This window comes from Coptis chinensis, chromosome 2, assembly GCF_015680905.1.
Source record: "Coptis chinensis isolate HL-2020 chromosome 2, ASM1568090v1, whole genome shotgun sequence".
Classification (NCBI taxonomy): domain Eukaryota; kingdom Viridiplantae; phylum Streptophyta; class Magnoliopsida; order Ranunculales; family Ranunculaceae; genus Coptis; species Coptis chinensis.
Window position 1 is genome coordinate 26,114,413 of NC_141457.1, and position 7,057 is coordinate 26,121,469.

Sequence of the window (7,057 nt, forward strand, 5' to 3'; positions counted from 1 at the left end):
TATAAGAACCAACCGATAGCTGAGCGATGTACACGAATTACATGAATCAAACGTGCTTCTTTATCGGTAGTCAAATGGGAAGAAATTATTATTGGGTGACTACCAGCAGGATCAAGATGCACGTATTTTAATTTAGCGGGTAGAGGTTTTAAATCCAGAGTTAGAGGATTGGGGATCAAAGATTCGTGAGGGGCTGTCTCTTTAATGGAAAAGAGCAAGTCCGGTTCTTCTGAATCAGTTGGCAACGCAGCAGTAGGGTCAAATAGTGGTACTGACTCTAATAATGCGTGGACATCCTTAATGTATGAGTCATCGTCAAACTCAGGATTATCAAAAAATAGAAATTGGTGTACCTCGTCTGGGGGAAAAGAGTTTGCAAAATATTCCTGTGCCAGACTATCAACCATGCTAATCTCACCCTCAATATCAGGATCGGGAAGTTGTTTTCTTAAGTTGAATACATTGACTTATACAGAAAGGTTCCCGAAAGATATTGTCATTGAACCATCCCAACAATTGATGAGAGCGTTAGCAGTTGCAAGAAATGGACGTCCTAAAATGATAGGAATTGAGTCACAGGCAACTTCGGTATCTAGAATGACAAAATCAATAGGGTAGTAGAAATCTTGGACCTTTACTAAGACGTTTTCTACTATGCCCTTTGGGTACTAATAGGGTTATATACTAAAAGCATTAGTTTTATATTAACTATAATTCTTTATATTTTGAATGAGAATCATATGGGCAAATGTTATGCATATTATATATGTTATTAGTTATATGCATGTGTCTAATACTGTATGTTGTTGATGATATGGTGTGAACAAACAGAAGATCATATCATCAATACCTTATAAAGTATAGGTAATCGTTCACAACCTAGATGGATTTGGACAAACCATTAGTACGATTGTAGTATAATCTAGTATTAGTCTATCTTGACTATAGGATTACACTAGTAGACTTTGTGTGTATTGAACATGACCAAGTGAGGTTGTTTTTCTTTATACTGACTGTATAAGAATAACAAACGCCTTTGTTATTATGGATGCTTGTCCTCCTAATCCGGATATAATAACGGGCACTTACATGCATTGTACATTATCTTAAATCATCAATAAGTGAGATTCATTTGTGAATCAACAAACTCGATGGATTGGGTAATGACATTGTATGTAAGGTGTGCTATTGATTATAGAAGGAATCCATGTCCCGCAAGAAGTCAGGTTGATGATGTCCCCTTAAGGAGCTCAAAAAGATTGTCATGTAAACCCTGCCAGTGGATTTATTCCGACATGACAATGAGATTGAGTGGTACTACTCAAGGACATAAGAAGTTGATTAATGTAGTTGTCAGTAACTTGACTTAATCAATGGACATTCGATATCTTAAACACGGGGAGATCAACGAGCATGTAATATGGAGCCCATAAACGCTGACACATAATTTGGGATTAGGGCGGTAGTGCAACAATGGCCTTTAGTGGAATAAGTCATTTGTTGACAGACTTAGGTTGTGTGTTCTGGGCGAACATGGGAAGCCCAAGCCCGTCAGGAGGCCCAACCCTAATTTCTCCTCATGGTCCCTGTTGTAGCCTATAAATAGAATACTCTCTCTCTGGCCGAAATTCACTATTCACTGTATTAGAAAAAGAGGCAAGGAAAGATAGATCCAAAATTGGATCTAGCTTTGTGAGAAAGAAGGGGATTGGTAGATCGTTGCCCACACAACGTCCAATCTATTCTAAAGGAATACAACAGAAGATCAAGGGGTTGATTGTTGATTCGGATTCATAAAGCTTGGATTCTCAGAGTTATCTAAACCGGATCTAAAAGGTATGTTCTCTATCCAAAACCGTGAACCCCATTAATTCTGCTGCGCGTGGGTTCTCGCTGTTTGTAGAAATTTGTGTTCTGAAAATAAGGGTTCCTACAATTGGTATTGGAGCATGTAGATATTGGTAGATGTAGAACTGTTCTAACATGATTTTGCAGGCATCTAGACCAACTGTTATTGTCAGAATGATTTCTGGAAAGAAATGCATCGTTTTTTATTTTATGAAAAATTGATCGTTTTTACAAGTTTTGATTCTCAATGGATGTAATTTAAATCACGGTATGTATCATGTTATTGTTTTTATTATTGATGTAATCTATTGTAAAGATCGAAAGATCAAAAAGATCAAGATTTGGATTGGTCGAAATCTGGATTTGAATTTTTCCATTTGGAGAGCGGGTACTCTATGTAGGCAATAACCGAGCACGGTCGCCTTTAATGCCGAAAGAGAGAAATTGGAAGTGAGAGCCACGCGCTTTGACAGCAAATTTGGGCTGGTCGCTTCTTCAAGGCAGAAAGAGAATTTTTTTTCTCTAAGATGAGACGATTTTTGTTTGTTGTTCGGGGGTCTATGAAGTGATTCCGTGAGGTTTCCAGTGAAGGAAACAGGTCACGATTTCTAAAAAAAAAAAAAAAAAATCGGCGAACAGGATGGAGCATTGGATATGGGCCATAACAATTGGGAATTTGTTTTCCATTTTATTGTTCATATTTGCTTATTCTATATGCATGTTTTTATTTGTGGATGTTTGCTAAAAACTATGCCCACATGAATAATAGATAACATGAACATAGAGCTGACCAGTAAACAGAAAGATCCTCAGTTCTAAATAACTAAGTGGGAGCAGGAATTTTTTTCCTATAAATCCCACGGTCTCCATTACTGGTTTGTTGGTAATGTAATTATACTTGCACGTCGGTTTTAGTGCATTCCTCCATATCGGATGAGTCTAATTACGGATTACCAGAACAAACTTCTAAAGGACAACTATATGAAGTTATTAATGTATGAATTAACTTCTCCATTTGAAGGGATTCATTACAAATAATGGACTAGGAAGTTGAGTAATGGTATACACTTAGATGCAAGTAATGGTATCCTCCCCATCGGAGTCACTGCTATTATTTATAGGAACAAAGTAGGTCAGCAATTTAGTTTTACTTGTCTAGATGGCATGTGTCCACTTTAACGAGTGGTGTCTGTTAAGTTGACGAGAAGTAGAACTAATAGGAAAAACCTCTACACTTAATGTAGATAGGGTAAACGCCCACACTATCGCGGGCTTACTACATCTCGCGTGTGTAGGGTCTTTGACGGGTTAATTATTGATTTTTAAGTTAACTCCATAAGTATTTCCACGAATGTAGAATGGTAAACGTCCACACTATCATGGCTTACTACTTCTCGGTGTGGAGGGTACAAGTGATGGGTTGATTAATTAATTAATTTTTGTTATTAACTCAATAAGTTTTTGCCCTACATAAAAGTTATTTTATGTGATTCTCAGGTTTTCAAAATGGTTACTTTCAACCCACTAGCAACTATTCTTAAGGAAAACAAACTTCTTGGCCTAATTACATAGACTGGAAACGCAACTTGGATATCATGTTGACTGTTGAAGAGTACAAATATGTACTCAATAAGGAATGCCCACCTAAGCCTGAAGATATTGCTAGAGAAGAGGAGAAAGAAGCATATAAGAAGTGGAACAAGGCAGATGAGATGTCGCGGTGTTACATCCTGGCATCTATGTCAGGTGTGCGGCAACATCAGCATCAGGCCATGACCACGGCTTATGATATGATGCTCAATCTCAAGGAACTCTTCGGACACCAGAATAGGGCTGCTAGGCAAACTGCCATGAAAAACTTGATGACCACAACTATGACTGAAGGGACTCCTGTAAGGGATCATATACTCAGGATGATGGATTATCTAAATGAGTTGGAGATCTTTGGAGCTGATATCGATGCGGAAACGCAGGTCGATATCATTCTCATGACGCTGCCTGAGAGGTTTGAACCATTCTGCCTTAACTACAACATGAACAAAAGGTTGTATTCTTTGGCGGAACTGATGATAGAACTTTAGTCAGCTAAGAGTCTCTTTAAGCAGAGTTATGTTCAGGTTTATGCTACTAAGAAGGTTTCTACTTCTACGCCTAATAGCGGAAAGAAGAAGAATAATGCTCAGAAGCATAAAAATATGGCAAAGAAAGGCATGGGACCTCAAGGAGCTGTGAAAAAGCCTAAGGGAAAATGCTACAAGTGCAAGCAGTCAGGACACTAGAAGTCAGATTGTCCTCTTCTCAACAAAGAGAATAATGAAGGTATGTCTAATGCAATAGTAGTTTAAACATGTTTAGATGTGTTATCTACCAGAACCTGGTGTGTAGATACGGGAATCACTAACCATGTCTGCATTTCGTTGCACAGGTTCCAGGAAACCAGAAAACTTAGTGCTGGAGAGATTGCCTTATCTTTGGGGATGCTAGTAGAGTAGTAACTGTTGCAATGGGAGATGTTTGTTTATCTTTTGGTTGAAATAAGACTAAGGTGTTAAAGAATTGTCTTTATGTGCCTAATTTTAGAAAGAACTTGATTTCAGTTTCTATGTTAATTAAGGATGGATATTCTGTTTCTTTTAAATGACAAGATTGTCATTAAGAAAAATAAACTTTTTATCTGTTCTGGTACATTAGAAGGCAATTTATACATCATTAATCTTATTCCACCAACAATGCATTAAATTTTACCCAGAGTAGTATTATTCTAGAAGTATTGAGAGGAGAGACATTAAACTACTTCAGTACCAATTGTAAAAGAATAGGAACCACAACATGTCACAAATGACGTACAAGAACAAGAGGTACTTCGTCATAGTGGGAGGTTGTTAGACAATCAGATAGGTGATTGGTTTGGGAATGTCTTTAGATATAACCACTGATAACCAAGATCCTGATCTGTGGACCTACAATGAAGCACTCCAAGATAGAGATGTAATATCTTGGCAAAAGGCAATGAATTCTGAGATGGAATCTATGGATTCTGATCAGATCTGGGAGCTTGTAGAACCACCCAATGGTATAAAACCCATTGGATGCAAGTGGGTCTATAAAATAGATGTCAAGATAGCTTTCCTTAATGGAAGTCTTGAGGAAACCATCTATATGGAGCAACCAGAAGGATTCATTGAAAAAGGTCAAGAGCATCTTGTTTTGTACAAGAAATTTGATGGAAACATAGTGGTAATTCTTGTGCTTTATGTAGATGACATCTTACTCATTGGAAACAATGTGAAAGTGTTGTCAGACATAAGGGTATGGTTATCAAAGCAATTTGATATGAAGGAGATGGGAGAAGCTGGTCACATCCTTGGGATCAAAATTATAAGAGATTGCAAGAAAAGGATGTTGTGCTTATCTCAGGTTACCTATTTTGATACTATGTTGACCGTTCTAACATGCAAAACTCCAAGAAAGGTTTCTTGCCTTTCAGGCATGGAGTTCCTCTATCAAAGGATATGTGTCCCAAGACACCAAAAGAGATAGAGGAGATGAAAGCGGTTCTTTTTGCTTCGGCTGTAGGAAGCTTAATGTACGCCATGTTATGCACGAGGCTAGACATCCGCTTTGCCGTTGACATGGTTAGTAGATATCAGAAGAACCCTGGACAAGGGCACTGGACTGCGGTAAAACATATACTAAAGTACCTGAAAAGGACTAAGGATTATATGTTAGTATACCATGCAGATAGTTTGGTTGCCTTAGGGTATACAGTCTACACTATCGTGAACTCGAAAAGTATTTCCACGAATGTAGAATGGTAAACGTCCACACTATCGTGGCTTACTAGTTCTCGGTGTGGATGGTGTTGAAGGGTCAGATAGGGACAAGAGTAAGTCTACCTCAGGTTGTGTGTTTACCTTGTGAGGTGGAGCCATAGTATGGAGGAGTGTCAAGCAGAAATGCTTGTCTGACTCCACCATGGAAGCTGAATATGTGGCAGCCATTGAGGCAACCAAAGAAACAGTTTTGGGTCCGGAACTTCTTGTAAGCAAGTAAACACATTGAGCGCAAGTACCACCTAGAAAAGAGGAGATGTTTATGTTACCATGATAACATCTGAAGATAACCTAGCTGACCCCTTGACAGGCATGTTGAGGGGTTGGGGATCAGATGCTTGGCAGCATAGCTTTAAGTATAAGTGGGAGATTTGTTAGTAGTATACTAAAAAGCAATGCTTTGAGTATAAGTGGGAGATTGATGGGGTTATATACTAAAAGCATTACTTTTGTATTAACTCTAATTCTTTATATTTTGAATGAGAATCATATGGGCAAATGTTATGCATATTATATATGTTATTAGTTATATGCATGTGTATAATACTTTATGTTGTAGATGATATGGTGTGAACACACAGAAGATCATATCATCAGTACCTTATAAAGTATAAGTAATCGTTCACAACCTAGATGGATTTGGACAAACTATTAGTATGGTTGTAGTATAATCTAGTATTAGTCTATCTTGACTATAGGATTACATTAGTACACTTTGTGTGTATTGAACAGGACCAAGTGAGGTTGTTTCTCTTTATACTGACTGTATAAGAGAACAAACGCCTCTGTTATTATGGATGCTTGTCCTCCTAATCCGGATATAATAACGGGCACTTACATGCATTGTACATTGCTTTAAATCATCAATGAGTGAGATTCATTTGTGAATCAACAAACTTGATGGATTGGGTAATGACATTGTATGTAAGGTGTGCTGTTGATTATAGAAGGAATTCGTGTCCCGCAAGAAGTCGGGTTGATGATGTCCCCTTGAGGAGCTCAAAAATATTGTCATGTAAACCCTGTAGGTGGATTTATTCCGACATGACAATGAGGTTGAGTGGTACTACTCAAGGACATAAGAAGTTGATTAATGTAGTTATCAGTAACTTGATTTAATAAATAGACATTCGATATCTTAAACACGAGGAGATCAACGAGCATATAATATGGAGCCCATAAACGCTGACACATAATTTGGGATTAGGGCGGTAGTGCAACAATGGCCTTTAGTGGAATAAGTCATTTATTGACGGACTTGGGCCGTGTGTTCTGGGTGAACATGGGAAGCCCAAGCCTGTCAGGAGGCCCAACCTTAATTTCTTCTCATGGTCCCTGTTGTAGCCTATAAATAGAATAATCTCTCTCTGGCCGAA

The 7,057-nt window shown here is 38.0% G+C and overlaps 1 pseudogene; it reads left to right on the forward strand.

Annotated features, from left to right (window-relative positions):
• The first annotated feature begins 3,354 nt into the window (after positions 1-3,354).
• On the forward strand, positions 3,355-4,127 carry LOC147515548 (uncharacterized; annotated as a pseudogene).
• The last annotated feature ends 2,930 nt before the right edge of the window (positions 4,128-7,057 follow it).